Raw genomic sequence first — 21,203 nt, 5'->3', positions numbered from 1 at the left:
CTCAGTATATATTTGAACACTAAATAGTCCGTTTAAGATAAAATCTTTAATGAAAAAACTGATTAGGCCATGGAAAGTCGCAACTTTACGACCACTAAAAAGCTAACGACAACACACAAGTAACTTTATGAAACCAATCGAAATCCGACCTTAATCGAGACCAAATAACCAAATAAATATTTATGGAATCCTATAAATCCCACCAAATACAATAAAATATAAAAGATGTATTTATAAAAAGGGTGGGTAGAGTGCGAGGTGGAAAACCAATTCTGAAAAGAGTTTCGCCGCAATAACTACAAAAGAACTAAATTTAGCGTGGCAACGCCTCACCTTTAGACATATTACTTGAGATGTAGACATCAAGTCGACCAAACTAACAGAACCTAGATCAACCGTTAGTGAAAATAAGTTTAAGCAGGATTGTTAAAAAAAATAATCATTTCACGTTAGTTCAAATCTCATGAGTAACATTTCTAGGTCAAGTTGGATAGAGTTTAAAAACTTTTTTTGTGTTAATCTCTCCTCCACCACACATTTTTCAAGCTGTGTGCGTTTTCCATCAGCATTATCGATTTGCCATAAAACGATATATTGCAATTTTTTATCGACTTTTTCAGCACAAGTCACCTCTTATCCTCTTATGTCTTGACAAACTGTTTTAAACTAGCTTTAAGACGATATTTCAGCGTTGAAAGAAAACACACCATCAAACTGTTGCCTTATCGTCCAATAAATCAAACATATACGAAAACATTTGTGAGCGAAATTACGATAAAGGTCATTAGAATTAATAATTAGTGAAGAGGGGTACTTTCGAACAATGGCAGTTAGAGGGTGGGTCAATACCTCGTCCATGGCGTGACTCTAGCGTGACCCAGGCTTATACACTCCCCTTCTTAGGGGGGAAGTAGCGCACGCCACCCTCGTGTTATCATTATTGTGATGTCTAGACTGTTTGTGTTTTGTGTTGTTTTGAAAAAAATCGGTAATTCTCGATCTCGAGGATGCAATTAGTTTCACTGACAGGATTATGCTGAGAGATTTCGATCTTTTACGCGAATTCATTTTGAATTTGAAAGCAAAAGTTCCGAGCTCTTGGTTATTAGGGATGCAAATTAATAATATCTGAAGCTGACAGTCGCTATTAGGATTAAACGAATAAAGAGCCTGACAAATTTTCCGGAAAATTGGACCATGTTTTCACGTTGACTAATCCTTCCTAATATTTTTAATTTCAGTTTTGACTCCACGAAAATAGCGCCCTGAAAAATGTAGTTAAAGAGTGTTTAATCTGAAACAAGGCTGTTTAATGTTGTTTCCCTCTCCACTCAAATTATTCCTTAATTCTTGCCTTTTTTGTCTTTCGGATTAAGTAATCCCAGTCGGCATTTACAATTCCGGCTTTCTTAATCACGAAAAATAAATAGAACAAAGGAAAAATCAATATTAATAAATTGGCTAACTTACAAAGTTAACTCAGTTCTCAGACTTATTATTGAGGTTGAACATTTTAAATTCAGTCGAGTTAAACAAACTTTCCACGCCGAAACTGCATCTCAACTAAAATTGAATTACTAAATTGCTTGTTTGTCATTTCCAAAAGAGCTTTCCTACTAATGTATCGATTTCCATATGCTCGACATTAATTTCGCCGATTGAGTAGTCTGCTAAGGTGACATTTATTAGAAAATTTGATACAATAGCTATTTGTAAAGAGCGATCAAATTAATTTGTATCAAATATTAAAATGACGTTTACGTCGTTAAAAGCAACGGCCGCGAAATTGAATTTCGCGGACTGTTTTAGGTACGCGAAATGCTCGTTTCGCGTACGGTTTCACAAAAAATTATTTCACACCGGAAAGTTGCTTTTTAGCGTAATATTTGTAACAGTATCATCAACATAAAGAGCTAGTAATAATGATGATGATGACAATAATAAACATCATTACGATTTGTCACCTTATTTCCCTTTTTTGTCGTTTAAGCAATTCCCTTCAAGTCGTCTTTTCTCTTACCACATCAAACATTAACAACTGTTGGGTGGGAGCGCAAAATTTGAAAGACATGTGCATTAGGTTGCCACAATTGATCCCGAACGACGGATTATATGTTTTGCATCTAAGTGCGTCGAATTGTGCGTAAACCACAACGCCGTAGGCGCACATCACCGCCTCGAAAGCGCAAATCTCTGCTCGAACGAGATCAGTCTTAATTAGCAATAAAACTGTTTGTCTGGAAGTAAGCGTGAATTCGCTTCCGTTCTATTGTAATGTATGGTATTGTGTGTTTATCACACAAATGCCGAGACGTGATGTGTAGGCTTTGGCCATAACGCTCCAGCATTAATCTTTATTTGGTCGGGGTTATGTGTTGTTTAGGCAGACAATAGAATGCAGCTTTCATCGAGGATAACTGTTCTGTAATAGCGCTGCCGTTACCTAACGACTGGAAAATCCACAGTCATATTTTTTTTATCTAACAATTTGACAATGTGTCGCCGACGCTATCTTCTTCCGGACATTTAACGACAAATTCCGTACCCCTGAGCCAAGACAGAGACATATGGGGTGCGAAAGCTTCGGTGCAGATTTATTTTAAACCGTTAAACCAAAGCTCTCATGCAAATCAACTTACACTACCAACTTAATAAATTTATCTTTCACGACTTTCAACCAATAGTTTAATTTAATTCCGAAGTGGTAAATACGACTCAAATAAAGCGGATGGTTCACGATATTTCAATCAAAGTATTGGTATTTCATTTTAAAGTTTTCAAACTTCGGTAATTTGAAGATGACGTTTTAAAATAGTGCGATCGTTTATCGTCGACCAACTTTTAATTAAAAAATCAATCATTTCATAATTTTACTTCTGAAAAAAAATCAAAAGAAACGTTTTCCCCGGAAACGAAATAATCATACAATACTACATTATAAGTTGCATTTAATATTATCCGCCTAAGATTTAGTATCCGCACAAATAGCTTCATTTAGGGTACTTCATTTCACTCATGCTCCGTCGCGTTGATTTCTCACAATTAAAATGAGCTAAATATCAGATGATGACTGAGTTTCACATAAACAAGAAGAGAAGTTATTTCAAAACAATCAAGTCTACACCTTCTCTTCCTCTAAAGGCTTAAAATTTCCTTTTAGGTGCTTAAACTGTTGCGTTCATCATCCCAACTTGACGCCAAGTTTATTAAAATGTCTTTGAGGCACAATTATTTTGTCTATTAGCAAGTAATGTGGTTTTGTTTTGAAAGTTTTCCCATCAACCCCGACGCTCCCCCAAAATTTCATTCATACAACGTTGCGAATTATTGTCCTCATAAATCTTCCCAACAAATATTTAATCAAACTAAGGGAACAAATCTGAATTGCAAAACCTAAAATAAATATTTAATTGGAGTATTTACACGAATAAATCTACGGTTCCATCATATGCATACGAAGTGGCGAGTTGTAAAAATACGCATCGATCGGGGAAATCTTGGTCGGGGGGTTAATACAGCAAGTCGGGGCGACATTTAATTAAGTCCCTTTTTGCGACAACCATCCCAAATACAGAACAAAGGCGTGTACCAAAAAACTTAAACGTCATCCACTTTATAAAAGACGTACCTCCACTATCTCCAGTCCTAAATAAATTTTAAAGTATACGACGGGGTCGGCCTTGTTATTAGATGCTACCTTTAAAAAGTTTGTCGAAAATCTGAAGTCACTTTTGTGAAAGATTCGCCAACTTTATTTAATCTGCCGAAATGCTTGTTGAGTAAGTACTCCAATTATTAAATAATCTTCAGAGAGACCCTGCTTCAAAGATAAGAGCTAATTTAATTGAATGGTATTTGTGCTGCTAAAATCCTTTGATAAATGAAGACTTTTTATCGCCATACTCATCTATCAAATGTTGTATTACGACAGATTTTAATTTAAATTAACACAATTCGCCGCCTACAGACGTATCGACAATGGGTTAGTCTTGAATAAAGGAAAAAGTTTGAAGAATTTCGAGAGAGCCGCCAAGCGATTAATTTTTTTACAACAAGTGATGAAAAGCAACGAACGTACAAATTCAGATCGATCTGCGATTGTTGTTTTATTTCTGAATCTAACAATCTAACAAAATCTTTAAATTAAGCTCATTAATGTCATCAATATCGAGTATCTCTTTTCTACCGTCGTAATTAAAGAAGTTGCAAATTTCACAAAGAACAAGACGATAACAGTTGTGCAGAATCAGCTTAATTAAATTTTCTCGTCTAGAAAACAAAAATTCTAAATACCACTTTATCGGGAAAAAGAAGTGTCTAAACGCGATGCTATTACACCTAAGATGTGGTCTTTATCATCCATGAGCAAAGATGCTTGCAATAAACGTTTACTGTTATTATGTCCACAATGATCACCGAAAAGTGACCTTTTTCGACATTATTGGAAGTGGAATAGCTTTATTTGTGCAGCAAATGGACGCAATAAATACCAAACTATGCCATTTACCTTTCAATTTTTCAATTGATGGAACATAAACTTCAGTTCCAACTTCATTTCATATAATTACTACAGAGATACATTTTGTTGACCGTTCATCAAAGCAAATTATTGATGAAATTACGATTCAATTTTTTTGTTGTGGTAATAATCACATCGTTAAGCGATAGCGACAGCCAACAAAGGCAGTTCAAAGAGCAATGTACAGTAACTCAAATAATTAATGACTTGTACACTTAACAGCGGATTAGCCAAAACAGAATTCGCATAAAAAGTGTAAGCATTAAGTTGTTAAATTACAAACGTGCGAACTTTGAACATTCGTTTCTGTATTACCTATTTAGTGATTCGAAGATTTAATTAGCATAATTCAAATGAATATACAGGTGGTTGACGAGTAGATAATAATCAGCCTAACAAAATTTGTAATGCAGCCAACATTACATTTACACCTATTAGGTATGTGGATGTAAAACATACAGGCTTATTCACCAAAGGGGTACTTCTGAATTTCTTTTTGCCGCAACCCATTATACACATTGCAACTATTCCTTGATATTATATTTTGAAAATAATTGTAACTGAATCCACGATGGCTCTTAGTTTTGTATCTTTGACATTAAAAAGCAAAAAATCCTTGTCAATTCGAAAAATGTATTTTAACAATAACGACGAAAAGACTGACATGTTCCTCATTTATGGAGAGTGTGGAGACACTTCGAACACCTTTTACATTAATTTAATTTGTTAATTTAATAGTTGAATTTTGACTAAATAGGTATAGGTTATCTGCCAATCTGACATTTCTAACAAATCTATCCAACTTAGTTTGATTTCTAATTTAAAAGAAATATTATATTTGATTTAGTAGTTAGTGCCATCAGTATTGTTGGTTACGGCAAAAAAATAATTAGAATAACCCTGTATATAGTTTAATTTTTTACAACGTAGTCGACATGCTCACATTTGTCAAATTTAATCAAAATAATTATGTGGAATGATTAATAAAAACACAAACTAAAAAACTGTTGGGGGGCATGTATTGTTGGTTGCATCACACATTTTGTTAGGCTCATTATTACTCGTGAATCATTGTATTTTGTATTGTATTTTCCTCGAAATCTACATTCTCTTGGCTCTCTAGGTGATCTTTCGAATAACAGTCGAAATTCAATGACCGTCTTTCGACATCGCTTCAGGAAATGTCCACGTAAACATCCTTCACTGTTTAACTTAAATGGACGGAACATAACTATTTGTGGTATTGTAAATATATTCTGCCCACTGGAATTAAGTTTACAGAGTGAAATCCATCTATCTCTGTTAAACTTCTGTGATCTTTCCAGCAATTAAATATAAAGTTTTGAGACAAATACACGCAGCATTAACCTCAGATAATTTACGTTTCAAACCTGAAAGATATTTTGTTGAACTACCATCTACGCGTTAAAATATTCTTGTTGATCGAGAAGTGTAAAATCTAAAACTTCCAGCTCCCGAACCTGGAGATGTCGATAAGAGTTTTCTAGATGAAAATTCTTCCGAGACATTTCCTCAAGAATAGAACTCTTATGGTGCGACACCACCTGTTCCGAATGGTTTTTTCTCTTGTCGATACCGTCACCGGCGCAGCCCTCTGTTTAATAATCCTTGATTATTCCATTACAGACGGATCTTGTAAGTTGATTCGCAGTTCCCTGTTGCCGGGGAAACGCGCCGTGAAGGGTTGAACGAAAATGGGCTGACGTCCACTTATTGGTTTGCATATGCAAAATTCTCAACAGTGTAGAGGTGAGCAGAGAGATACCATTCAGTTCGGTTATTCCCGGGATATCGTCCACAATACAATATCCAGACCTTGTAAATTTATAATATGGTGAATCCGAACAGTCGGACTCGGTAAATTGCCACTTTGCCAGATTTGTAGCGATCCAACTTAATCCGAACCGAGAGTGTATGGGCACCGAGTCGAGTTTTAACCACTCAAACAATTAACAGCAAATTTCAACAGTGACTTCACCAAAAGAATTACAAATTACTGATTTCTGGAGTGCTCGTCTCAGTCTACGCAGGTAACGCAGCGGAAGGTTGCTGTAATATTAACGTCGTATCATTTATTTTCTTCACGTACTGTGGTTTCGATCCCTTTAACACTTTTGAGGTAAAAGTGGTGTATTTGATTTCCTAAATCCGCTGTTCCGTAAGGTTCTTTAACGGTGGAAAAGAACGGCTGTGATGGAGTAGACTTCAATAAAACCAATTCACACAGGGTCTATCAGAGATTAAACTCTGATACAACAGAACACGCATTTTTACAGAAAAAATCACTAAGAAATATGGCGAGAAAGAAAATTGGCACACGTGTGGCCAACGAATAAATCTCAAAGTAAACGTGTTTTGTGGAAATGTCTGAATATTCGCAACTAATGTGCACTTTGGTTGTTACTTATTATCTAAATTAAGAACTCTTTAATTGTGATAAATTTGTTAGTACGGGGATAATAAAAGTCTTAAAATAAGACCTCTGAAAAATCTTCCCAAATAAATTATTGCCGAAATCGGGCTCCGGCTATAACTTATTTCATCACTCGAAAAGATGAACTTTCCGGAGAGAAGAAGAGAGGCAAACTTTGCACTCGCCTAAGTAATGCGAAGTTATAAAGATTTGGAAGACTTGTAAATGGTCAATTTGTTCGAGTTATCAAATTAAAATAGGCTCTCTTATCCACTAATTTAACTTTTTAAAGTGATTAAATATTTCGCTTTATTGCGTATTATTTTTGTGTTAAACTAATAACTTTTCACGATTGCAGTAACAATGGATTCGCGGATTATCTTTCAGCCAGCTCCGTTGTCGGCTAAAAGCAATTATCCCGACTCATTTTCATGTAATGTAAATTGTCGCTTATTTATTTTAATGGCTGACATTTTTTCAAAATTATGGTAATACATTCACGTTATACTTGTTTAATCTTCGCTATAATGATTTTAATTAGGTGTCTGTCTTAGTCTCTCTATGGCTGAAATACAAGATAACACGAGCATGAATTAATTTTCCAGAAAATTAGAAACTTTTATCATTTAGATTATGTAGCTTCGGTTTGAAAACACTCGCAGCAAAAGGAGTTTTGGAGTAATTTATGTATAGTCGGAACGTTATAGATGTGGACTGGGGACTTGTCGTTAAGTTTGCACTACCAGAAAAAGTAACTAGGCGCGCTTATAAGGTATTTGGAATTTATGACAGATCATCAGTTTTAAGCCACCTTGAGTTTTACAATTCACATCTAAAACCTTTTTACAATATTGCATTCGAAAATGTTTCAAGTTTTCAATTAGACATTTCATTTTTGAAGTACTTTCTTATAAGTCATGGACACAGTTTATTTATCATCATTTTTATTATAAAAGTCTACTTAATTTATTACATTTAAATCCGCAAAGCTCATACCATATTCGACGTGACATTACTAGATATAAATTTGGAATTGCAGCCATTTCATTAATGTTTCATTCATGGGATTGCATTGTCATCATGCATGCAAATATCCCGAAGTTCCGAAATTATTGTCGGTGTATAACACTAATTATTGGTTTACGTATGTACATATCAAAATGCCAATACCGAGGCTGAATTTCGATCATTCATCCATTTGGATTTCTTCACACCTGAAATAAAACAATTCCTCCTGGAGCAATTTAGAATATTAGATATGCAAGACCAAAGTTTAATATCTAGAGTATACATATGTTATCATTTATCAATTATCCAAATGGATTTTGTTTCAAAACAGCACGAATGCTTTCATCCCTCTTTCAATATCAAAAGCAAATATTGATTCGAAGTAACATCAACAACTCACAAAGTATGCGACTTTGTTCGTTTTTTTCTTTCAGTAAAATTAACTTCACCGATCTTGAGAATTTACATTTAAAGTACAAATGGGCCGTCTTTGGTAATTCAGACTACCCCATCCTCGTGACTCATTGATTACCTCTTAATCCAAAAACGTAATATTAATTCTTCGTTCAACGTGAGCTTAATTTGACGTAAACGTTTTCCAATTTTCTTTCGTTATTTTAAAAATCATTAATATCACATTCAAAATTTTATTGGATACACAGCTATTAGATACTGACAAATTCATCATAAATGTTGATGGTCCAATTTCAGCACACAGCATGAGTTTCGTATATCAAATTTCAGTAAAATCACAGACCGTCTCTCAAGTGTCATCAACTTGACTATCTCTTGGGAAGGAAGCGCCCCACGTCACTACGTCGAGCGTTTATGGTGGCAAGACTAATCTCCTATGTGAGGGAGGACGTTACAAGAACAATGAAACCTCCCTTTATTATTTTAGTACATTGACATGTACTGTTAATACCTTTACGCCAAAAAATTCCAGACAAAGTATGAACTCTTGACGGGCTTCTTTAATTTTCACCGTTCGCTTAACGATCTAAACACAACAACAAAAACTCTATAGAGACGGCTATAAGATTGGAAAAAAATATGAAGTGTGGAATCAACACGGAGGGTTGTTTGCTAGAAATTGATTGCTCTAGCTTGACTAAAAAGAGTGCTTCAGTTTAGTGGTCCTCCAGTCTGTGCAAATTAATTCATTCCAAATTGACGAAGCGCATACACTCAAACTGTAATCAACCATATAATATAAATACGTATATAAAATACGTATATAAAATACGTATGTTCCAAATTTTAACAGCAAATAATTTAAAATTAAAATAAGCAAAACATACACACACATTGATCATTTCTGTTTCATTTACTTTTAGGGACGGACATCGTCGTTCACGATTATCCCTTGTAACCGAAGTCGTTACATGAAATGAGCACATAATAGGAAAAAACAAGCTTACAAATAACGACATTACCTTTGAAGGAAAGAAACCTGACAAATTGATTGCAATAAAAAAAAGGTTCCGACACAGAAATAGAATAACAAGAACTGTTCGTTTGGTACAGTTGAAAAGCAACGCCGTTCAACTGAAATTAATTACAAGACCTAAGACACTGGAAGTTGGAACCGCACTTCGACGAATAAGATCAAGCGTGGTGAATATCAACACCGACGAATGAAGAGGAAAATTAACCTTCCTAAATTGTGTAAATTCGGACGACTACGAACAATGACGTGATGAATGATAAGATTAGGCGTGAATTTTGTGCTTGATCTTAATTATTGTATTTCTGGTTTGCGCCACAGAATTTTCGATCCCGGAATGCCCAACAGCACACTGGACTGGTTGAGACCTGGCAGATAGTATAGCTCACTTCGATCAAATGTTTACTCTTGTTAATTTTTAGCTTTGGATCGCTTCTGACTGTAATTAAAATTTTTAATAAACAAAAGGAATTCCGCCGCAAGTTTTCCTTCGCTTATTGACAGAGGCCGCGTTCTATGCATAGAGGCATGCCATCGGAATGGGGATTTGAAATATTCGATTTTGAGTGTTTTTCCAATAAATTACCGAATAGCATGTCTCTTCGTCTTTTAATCCAGATCACGCGGGTAAAACGTTCTATTTTTGAGTTTGCACCCCAACCTGCAACACACCCCTTATTATTAATACAAAAGTAATCGATGGTGGTCGCTTCGAAATCGATAACTTACATCGTGTTTACACTGAACTACTCGTCGAAGTGAATTTTGTCTACGAATTGAGAGAATGGCATTTTGCTACCCGTTTAATGGCACTTGACGTCGGATTATTGGTTTTTACGTGGGATCATTGTCGAATGGAATTTATTCAACCCAGCTGAATCATAATTAATGAAAACAGACTGGTTTTCGCTCTTGTTCGGGCCTCGTTTAACAGTTTGATAGTTTTTAAAATTAAAGCCCAAAATTGTTTCGGATTAGCCGTTTCAATTTTACCGGATTAATATTAAATGGATTACTATTTTATATAAAAGAATGAATTGTTGATCGTTCATACAGAAATAAATTCAATTATCCGTCCCAAAGGATTTTGTAAAATATAATTGTTGAAATATTAGATGAAAACATCGATATAGAATTTTTTCTGTACAGACTGACGTTGGGATATCGTCAGCATTGTATTATTTATTCGATACACTTTGACCAACATTTTCAATTTCACATTTTCTTCTTCGGCAGAAATAGTTTACGAGGGTATTGTATTTTCACATAACTGACATGTTTGTCGACACCATAACTAAAAGTAATATTTTCTCAATAAAGGTGGTGAACCGCCAATCGATATATTTTACAGTCAGGGCTACTAAGCTCCATCAAACTAAATGGAAGTCAATTAATTAGAGGAAAGTCTCCCCCGTTGTTGGTTTTCGTTGCAAAAGAAGAAAAATATTGTGCAAAATCATAGTTATTATGCATAATTAAAATACTAGAAAAATTATATTTTACATTATGCACAACAAGACAAACTAAAAAAATTTCTTAGTGTTCACAGTGACGCCCTTGTTAAATTTGTTTTAGGATTATCATTTCTGATTTTTTTATCTCGTCTCTTCAATTCACTTCTTGAGAAATAAAAATACAATGGTTAAAAAAAATAAAAATAAAGAAAACCCTTGTGAGATTGAGACATCTGTCGCCTTTGTTCGCTCGACCAATTCAGAAATCTTCCCAAATCTCCCGAGTGTCATTTTGTAAAAAGATTAAAATAATTGCGTTATTATGTAGCATTTCCCGACCCGAAACCGTCTTCGGTGTCTCTCCTTTATCGAAAACGGTGGTTATGGAATGCTCATCCCTATCCGCAAACTTCACCCAAGTTATTCAAATGGAGTTCCAGAAGGAATCCCTTGCAACACGACCCAAAAAACGAACCAAAATCGACCACTTGCGAAATTCTCTCAAACGGAATTTTTCCATCAAACGACATTAAATCGATATTAAATCAGAACGGCATAAAGAATTATAATTAAAACTGTAACAACAAGCTTTACGAAATTCAATTTGGTAGCAAGGACTACGACGTATCAAGTCGGAGAAATTAAAATCTGTTTAATTTAATGAAGCCAACGAACTTTCCTGGTAAATGAAATTTTTCACGCCAAAATGTGGTTTTCCCTTTTTGCTTTGGCCGTTCACGTGTGTAATAATAAATTTTAGAGTTTACAACGTCGCCCTAATCTCACGAGTGTTCTCTGCATGCCAAGTTCCACCCGGCTCAACACATACATCATAGGTGGTCTAAAAATGTGTCTAGATAAAAAATTACATTAGTAAGTCAAAAATAATCTAAGAACACGTTATGTTCCCTCTCTTAATTTTATTTACTTCGTACTACGTCTTCCTGTTCCTGTATTTGTATAAAACAATTGTCACTAAACAATGCATTTATAAAATTCAAACTTGACCCCATTTCCCACAAAATTTTCTCTTGATTCAATTTATGATCCTCAGGTTGATCCAATTCCGGTGGAGTAACTCCCGTGTTACTCAATTTTCTGTTCGATCGACCATGTGTACCGTATCGAGGATGACATTTTGCGGCGAAGAAGGCAATGACTTGTCAGTACCATCAAATAAAACACGCGAAAAGCGAATAACTTACACGCAACGATTCCTTCATTGTTGGGACAAAACGAGACCCGATTCTCGTTTAATTAAATTAATCCTGATTTATCGCGATAGTTCTAGGCCGTCCTTGGATATCTCGCGGGTGCGAGATTTGCATCGGCGCCGTCAAAAATTGGGCCTTGTACTTTGGCTGATGATAACAATGGATGACAAGCTAAATGGCCCATTCATTTTCGGGGACTACACCGTAAATTTATTTTACGGTGTTATGATGCCCTTCTCTCGTCTCGTTCTGGTATATGAACCAGCGATACCTTGTTTCCGGGGTTTTATTTCGTACGTTCCATCGGTCTGCTGAAAGAGCGACCGGCACAAAGATAAAGCTGCGTGTTTATTATTTAAAGGGAAATTTACCTGAATTACTGTATATTTAATTAAAGGACAAACAATTTTTTTCCGAGGGAGTTAATTACGGTCAAGAATAAAACGCTACTGCACGGCAAAAACGGTATACAAATAAAAGTGGGCGTTAAAACCACTTTGTCGTCATTTACACGCACAGAATTCTCTAATGTTATAAAAAAAATGTAATAAAAATAACATCAAAAATGAAAATATATGTAAAAACCTGGTAAATATGATTATATCGAATGAGTCTGGTTCGCCCCAGTTTCACTCTTTATATATTTTAACATAAAAATATGTAACTTGATACATTTGTTACATACATAAAATAAAAATATCCTACGTTGAAGAGATAAATTTCAGAAGAAGAGTGCTTTGGAATTTGTTTCATAGAAAACATGTATCGCGCGTTCAAATGAAATCCTGGGCTGGCAAGGCGTTGGAAACCGTCAATTGTTGTGCTTTTTTAAAGCGTAGATTAATTGGAGCATGCTGACAGCTAACCTAAAATTTAGAGCCAAAAAATTTTTCTTTTTTTTCTTTCTTTGCAATGTTTTACATCAAAAATAGAATAACGTAACGATTCCTATTCTCGAAGCAAATATCTAAGGACACCCTTTGCTGAAAACAATTCAATTATGTCTCGATTAAACATAAACAAATGTCATTCGTGTCAAACGGCGGGAAATTCAAACTTTACACTGTTCTAAACGGTTTAATTTTTCCAACGCCTACTCAACCCAGGATTTCATTTGAACGCCCGATATCAAACGACAGTACAAAGTACTCTTGATCTGAAATTAATTTGATCACATGGTATATTTTTTATACAGTGTGAGTGTATTAAAGAAAGTAATAGAATCCTTTAAATTTATATCGATTATTTCCGGCAAAAATCCTGGAACAGGTCAATTTGCATAGTCATCTTTCGCCATAAATTAATTCCAATTAACTAATCTATTCCACACAGCAATGACAGAGGAGCAATTTTATATTACGTTAGTGAAAGCATTTTTTTATCGATCCATTAAAGTAAACAAGAATATCGCTACATTTTAATATTATACATTATTTCCATTTCAAATAAATAAATAAATAAGCGGCATTCGAATTCTTTAGAAATATTACATTTAAGTAAACCAGTTTGCCAAATTTGATAATAATAAGTGATTTCAGCAAATTGGGTGAAATTTAGCTGAACAGATACTGTATGCAAATAAAAAATTTTGCGAGTGTTTGAGTTGTTAAAACAAAAAATTGCCTGGAGAAAAATAAGTTCCTCTGTAATTCGACGAGAAAATATTCTCACTCTGGTTTAAAAAACACAAAACCTTAGTTTTATTTTCATCACTTGTTAAAACAAATAGTAAACAGATGTACTCGTTTTTATCTCTCTCAAAAAGAAGGCACCTTTTGATCGATATCAAACTGACAAAAATGGCACATTTCTTGGCTACTTATTGTAGAGGGAACATTATTGATTTGGTAAACTTATCGGTGTTTGGATAGGTAACCGTCGGGAGAAACTGCGTTCCATTATAACTTCAAAAGCTCATAGCTTTATTACTTAATTTGAGTATTGTCTGTAGTCCGTACAACAAAATCAAATTTCTATTTCGTTTTTCAAATTAAAAAAAAACGTATTCAGCGGATATATTTACGAGAGAGCCCGAAAACAAGCACGCTTCCAATCACTTACCCAGATTAAAAATTAAAAGCGAAAAACAAGAACCTAATCCTAATTTCCGGATATTCATTTCTCGACGACTAATTTCCCGTGTTGATCGTTTTTCTAATGCCCTCGTACCGTTGTCGTCCTGGAAAATTTACCCTTGTAATAAATTTCCGCTACAGGATAACTCCTTTTGCCTCGTTATCGGATCGACCGTGTCCTGACCATGTAAGTTGATAACTTTGATAAGAATAAGGGCTGGACGAAGTTCTGCTGCTGCGGATTGTGGACCTACCGGGGGTGAGTCTACCCCATCGACTTTCGCCCCTCGCTGCTGACACACCGTCCTTGTACAGTTTCACATAAATTTCATTATAATATTGTGTGGGATGCGCACCGTACAAACTGCGTGATTTAGGTCTTAGACCATTTGATGTTTAATTTCATGTCCGAGTGCCCCGATTTTGAATACGAATGTTTACGTTCACATGATGCGGTTCAGTGGTTTGACAATATTGATTAATCGGAACTAAATATTAAAAAAGTTATGAAAAAAAAAGTGTCGTGACAGCGGTGGGATTCGAACCCACGCCCTTTCGGACTGGTGCCTAAAACCAGCGCCTTAGACCGCTCGGCCACGCTGCCTTAGAAATCCGCGCCACCAAGTTCGAACTTCAACCTAACTTTAACAAAATTATATGTATCTTGTGTAAAAAAATACATTAGTTTGTTTGTGGGGAAAAAATTACATTTTTCTATAACTCTACAATTATTTCAAACAAAAAATCAATGATTTTATAATGATTCAGGTGATATGAATTAATATCGGATGTTCAAAAAATTACATGTGTGGAGTCGGCTGTGGTCTGAAACACTCTTGTCGTTACTTAACCTACAGAACTTAAAATGAAACTTACGAACATGAATAAAACATTAACTTGATACTTGACATCAACTGCGTCTTAAACAGACTTACGTTCAAAAATGCGTATCCAACTCTAAACGTGCCAGTTCTTGAACAAACCTGATTATTTATATAAAGTGATTTATTTTTATTTCATCATAAGAGTTACTGTTAAATTTATAACAAGAATTGTAAAGTTGTAAGCGATTTTCTGGTGATACAGATTTTTAAATCTATTAAAAGTTAGAGAGTTATTAACGTACAGTTTAATCAAAGTTTTCGCTGTACAATTTTAGATTTGTTATCTAAGAACCTGAATACTGCTGCACTAACATAGGTAACAGTTTAAAAATATGAGAGCTGAAAAAATACCTGTAGTATACAAAATTTACCAGATACTTTTTCTATTCGAAAAAATTCAATTTCATTCCTGCACTTAACAATTTTGTTCACATACATTCATACAACCGTCGAGAATAGTGCAAATCTGCGATTTCACATGGAAATTTTGCTCGAGTTAGTTTTAATAAATGAACCGGAATTAGCGCAACGTTAAAAAATAAAAACCGGAAAAATCCTGCGCTTTTACCAATGGACCAATCATTACATACAGCTTGTTTAGCAAAAAAAAATGTGTCTGCCCCCGTTCCATTCTACGCAAAAACATCAGCATTGTGTAGTAGCCGATTAAAAATACAATCGTTTTGTTTAACAGCCGGAACCGAACGGCAATTGTTTGATTAGGAAACGAATTAAAACGGAAACTGCAGTCGAGGTTGAATAATGAAACTTGAAATGACTTCAGTGTTAACCTCAACGGTGCAATAACGTTAAAGTTGAGCAATTAGATCAAAATCAATTGTTACCGAAAGTAAGACTGAAATTCGAGTTTTCACCTGAATTTCGTACTTCTAAATTTATTTTATTCTCGTCACCATGGTTGCCGATGTAACCCTAATCACGTGGTCTAGGAAGTTGTCCGGCGCTGCAATTAACATTATTACTTGCAAAGCGGGTAATTTATCAAAGTGGATCGTGCTCGAAAGCTCATGACATAATATTAATCACGGAAAATAAAATATTAGGACAATGAGACGTTGGGTATCGGAAAGAGAATTTTAGTGAAACAAATATGTCTTCCACCGGTTACGATAAAAGTGAAGCCAAGCTGTCGGACCATATGATGGATTAACTTCATAATGGCTAATCTGTCCAACCTGGACAGGGTGATGTGGAAATTATGAAAGACGAGAAGATCAAGAACGATTCAAGTTTAGTCCGGAAGAAAGAAATTGACGCAGGACCTCGGTTTGTAACAAGATTCTTCGGGATTTTCGACTTTCAACGTTGGTCCTATTTACATAAGTGTTTCGGTGAGGAAATGCCGCCGGAAGGGAAAGTTTGGGAATGTTTTTATATTGTTAGACGATGTTTGAAAGTATTTCGAGTAGATACTTTGATCCACTTTAAAGAGATTTTACGTGTTTCTTGAAAATTGTTTCAAATATGGAATGTATTACTTTATTAGGCCAACGAGCCACCGCCACCGATGCAAAAACAACAAATTGAACTGCAAACTGCAACTAAGTATTAATGCAACTTATCAACTGAAAATAGAGAGACTCTCAAGACTTACAAGTCATAAATTATGTAATGCACCTTCAACACATCTTACTTTGTTTGTTAACTGCTAACTTCAAACAAAAATGTATCTTGCATATTTTAGATGCTACTACATATGTAGTTTTATTTAATTTGGCATATATTTGATTTTTCATTAAAATAAAACTCGCTCTTCTCGAATCAAACATTGTTTAATATTAAATCTACTTCTATAAAAAAAAATACAGAGGTTTCTGCAATTTTATAGAATAAATAACAAGAGAATTAAAGTTTAAAATCTTAGAAAATATCGAAATCAATTAATATCATCAGCATCATTTTTTCGTAATATAATTTTCATTTCAGCATTTTAATTAACGAGGTGTATAGACATCTATAAAATAGTTCTAGTTATCTGACTCAATGAAAGTGACCGTAAAATAATAGTTTTTGTAAAATCAACGCAAAACATTGTGTTTTTATAATAAAGTTTTTCGCTCTGCGGCCGAGGATAACCGGATTAAATTTTTAGTTAGTTTTATACCACTGCAAAAGGCAGGTGTTTACGTGTTGATTCTGTGATTTGAGCTAAAATTTTGTGAAAATGGAACGTTTATTTTCGAATATTGATAATGTATTGTGTTGTGTGTGAAACGTGCGGGAGTGCTCCTCGAGCCCAGAGAATTTCCGTGTGATTTCTTCTTGTGAACAGGTAGGAAGGAAATGCTGCCACAATTCGCAATAACAGAGGAATGCTGGAAAGAGTGGAAGAATCATTTCATTGGCGCCTTCATTATTGTATTGACAATAACGGCGGTAGCTTTGAACACTTCTTGTAACTTCTTAATACACTAATTTTAGGAGACATTTTGTCATTATCTTAGGTACGGGAGATTCATCAGGGTCAGTTTAAAATATTTATTATTAAAATGGTTTCTAATATCTACCGTATGATTCTCTTTTTTCTCCTCCACCTTTATCATTATAAGTCACGTCACAGCAACGGGCGCATTTGTTTTTTGTTCTTCGCTTATCAGCATCGGCGAAGCAAATATGTAATCCCCATAGGCGGGAATGTGTGCCAAATCTTTCAATAATTTTTATTGGATAACTTCAAGGTTTCGGAAAAAAGTATATTATGTATTATTGCTATTAACGAGTTCTACGTATTATCAGTTAAAATTAATGTACTTATTTCTGAGACACGATCAGTTTCAACAACATTTCAGAAAATTTTAATAATAAATGTTGTTACATGTATTTACTGACATAACACAACTGGGGACATATTTCCGATCAATATGTACACATGTAAATAAATTATTTATTGCATCAAGTAATAAAATGCAGTCTGTGTAACATGAACTGCTATAAATATGGACAATGAATTAAATATGAAATCGTATGGGATTAATAATTGCTAACTGCAAATAATTTTTATTGTTAATTAGATATATTAAAGTAAGGAACAAAATTCATAACAGCGTTATCTGATATTTTTAAGAAAATCGCTCGGATAGGTCGATTTTATTTCGAAAAATGCCATCATGTGACGTGCAATTTGTTTAAATAACGTCATTGGTTTTTGGGCAATGACGTGATCACCAATTTTTTTTAATAACCCCAACCTTTTTCTTCTCTTTCTCATAGACCTTCCTACTAACTAAACGATAAATTTAAAAAATTGTTAACTTACATAACAATTTTTTTGAGAAAATCACAAATTTTAATTCAAAAATATAGTTTAATTTTCACTGTAAAAATTTTAATTGAGCTCAAACAAGAACAAATAAAGATCTAAGGTTAACAATAAAATTTAACGCTAATGTTACCAATCATTTGACACAGGAGTATAAATAAACATTGCCCAATAGTGTCAGGGCTGATTTGTTCCATTTCAGCGCGAATTCTTTGCCGTAAATTATTTGGTCTAATAAAATAAACCCTCGATTTTAAATAACCCCATTGAAAAGCAATTTTACGTTTATATGTAATTAAGTTAAATTTTTGGAAGTGGGTATGTAAAATTTGTCATTTTCTCAAAAAAAATATTATGTAAGGTAACAATTTTTGTATTCATCGTTTATGTAGTAGGAAGGTCTATTAAAAAGAGAAGAAAAAAGTGGAAGTTGTCATTTAAAAATACCAATGATGACGTCATAAGTAAAATTTTTATGTTATAGGGTGGCTAATTAAAAAATAAAATTGACCTGTCCAAGCGTTTTGCTTGAAAACATTAAATAAAGCAATTATAAATTTTGTTCCTTACTTTGTCACAACACTGTAAATATTTATATGTTACATATTTCTAATATTTTTTTCTTTGTCATACAAAAAGTTTCCACGCTAAAATATTACATATAAAATTTATAATCATCTGTAATATAATCTCGTATTTGTTTTTTTTTTAATTATTGATATGTATTTTTAAATGTTGACATATTTTGTAAACATCGATCACTTTTTTTGATGTGCGTACTAATAACTGAAATTCATTCGTTTTAGATGTTTGTCGCTTTTACTTGTTAAATGAAAATGTTTAGTCTGCCGTTTTTCATAAATACTTAATTTTATTGTTGGAAAAATGTTCATTGATATTGATATTCAACAAACGATTGTACTAAATAATGCTTCTGTAACATGTATTTGCAGCACTACATTGAAGTACTCTAAATACATTGCTATGTTTACCTATACAACTTACGAACCCATCTACAGGATCATAATGTAAATTGTTTCCTTTCTGTTCATTGTTGTTTTTCCTTAACACGAGTCAAGAACACCTAGTTTATATTTTTAACGATTAAATATGTAATTAGTGCTGGACGAAGATATTTTGTAATTCAACGTAACTAGTTAGTAATTACCTATCTGGCAAATTTTGTTTTGATAGACTCGAAAATAATTAAATCCTCGATCGTGTTCTTCACCACGATGGTGAAAAAGTTTTGATACGTCCAAAGTTTTAATAGGTAGTTATAGCAATTTAAATATTCTCATTAGAAGTTTTAAATTGATTTGTTCAATAAAATTTCAGAGCTAAATTGCATACACTTAAGTGAATTTGCAACCCTGAACACCTATACAAAACTGATAACTTTGCTACACCTCATTAGCAATTCCTTCCAAAACGACACACTCCTGCCATCGACGTAAAATTTTTCGTTGGAGATTATCAGCGAATCTTTAAACTTCTAGAAGCAGAACAGCCATTTTTTTGTTAAAATAAACCCCAAACTTCGATGTTCAATTTTGTTTTGTAAATTTTTAAACAACTCAAAGTAGTCGCGATAATTTCTCGACTGTAAACCCGATTGCTTTCCGTAAAGTTGGAAGAAATAAGGCAACCTGGCTGAAAGTTGTTTATCATGTAGTAGCTCTAAATGATTCAAAAAGCTCATTACCTTTGATGGTGACAAAAGTAAACATAACGCAAAAACCGTATTAAAAAATAAAGATAAATTAAACATGTTAAAAAAACTGCATCAACGTCGTTTATTTTTAATTAAACCTGCCGTCAACGTATTCAGCTTAGTGTAATATGGTGCTTTGTTAATAATAATGATAACTCGGATCTGCTTTGAACCTTGTTGTGAACTTCAGCGTTTGAACACACAGAGTTGGCTTTTGGTCACATGAAATACTTTATTCATATTAATTCTCTTAAAAATCAACCGTAAATTTGTTTTATGCATGACAGTGTTGCAATAAAAATTCGAGCTGTAATCGTCATGTGTTTAAACCACAGTCAGATTTACGATTTGACACATAACGAAGATTTTCCCAATAAAACAAAAAAAAAACCTCTTGATATATGTAATTCAATATTTGAACAACTCCACAAATACAACACGATACTGAAAAATACAGGTGTTCAAGAAAATGGTAAACATACATTACAGGCACCAGACGACTAAAAAAGCGCAATATTGTTGTTTACTTTTAAAATATGTATTAAATCGGCAATAAACGTCTAGGATTGGTATTTATTTTTTGTGCATGGTGCATACGGCACCCGCGGACTTTTCTTGCAAGAATGATAAACTGAAATAATTAGCTTTAATTGCCGCTCACCTGAGCAATTACCCTCAACGAACAACATTTATATCGTAATTAGTCGCCCCCACTTGATCGAAAGTCAACGAAAAGCTCACTGCACTATATCGTGTGATCCCGTGATGGTCGCGTTTCGTCCAGTTCCATCAGACGAATTTTTAAGGACGCGTCTCGACGATGCGTCTACTAATTAAACGCCTTTTGATAACAGTGAATTGGAAGTTTAAAGAACGCGTGTTCGGCGCGAACTGTGCCGGCGACGCTGCAAGTGGGGACGCTCACCCTATAGCGCGACGCCGACGTTCTCCCCCTCTCGTATTATTCCCGCTTCATCGCATATACCGACGCATCTAACACAATATGTAAATAATAGGGAAAAAATCCAATTCGTAGAGCCATGAAATGATTTATCTGTTGGGCGTCTGGTCCTGTCCGTCCTATTCAATTCAGGAAAGGAATTAGCTAAGCTTTTTCAGATATGTATCCGGGGTAACCTCGATGAATCGTGATTTTTAATAAGCCCAGCATTAA

General features: G+C 34.2%; 1 protein-coding gene and 1 non-coding gene across 5 annotated transcripts in view; both read right to left on the bottom strand.

Moving 5' to 3' along the window:
- gogo (golden goal) overlaps positions 1-20,945 on the bottom strand; it is a 63,793-nt gene extending 42,848 nt beyond the window's left edge. For all 4 annotated transcript variants that reach the window (XM_069053340.1, XM_069053343.1, XM_069053341.1 and 1 more), the window contains exon 1: positions 20,691-20,945. The gene's annotated coding sequence lies outside the window, so the exon portion shown is untranslated. The remainder of the gene's footprint in view (positions 1-20,690) is intronic.
- On the bottom strand, positions 14,676-14,755 carry TRNAL-UAG (transfer RNA leucine (anticodon UAG)). Its single transcript has one exon. It is a non-coding gene; the product is annotated as a tRNA-Leu (tRNA).
- Positions 20,946-21,203: the final 258 nt, after the last annotated feature.

This window comes from Tenebrio molitor, chromosome 7 (assembly GCF_963966145.1).
Source record: "Tenebrio molitor chromosome 7, icTenMoli1.1, whole genome shotgun sequence".
In the NCBI taxonomy this organism is placed as follows: domain Eukaryota; kingdom Metazoa; phylum Arthropoda; class Insecta; order Coleoptera; family Tenebrionidae; genus Tenebrio; species Tenebrio molitor.
This window is presented reverse-complemented; position numbering and strand designations above follow the sequence as displayed.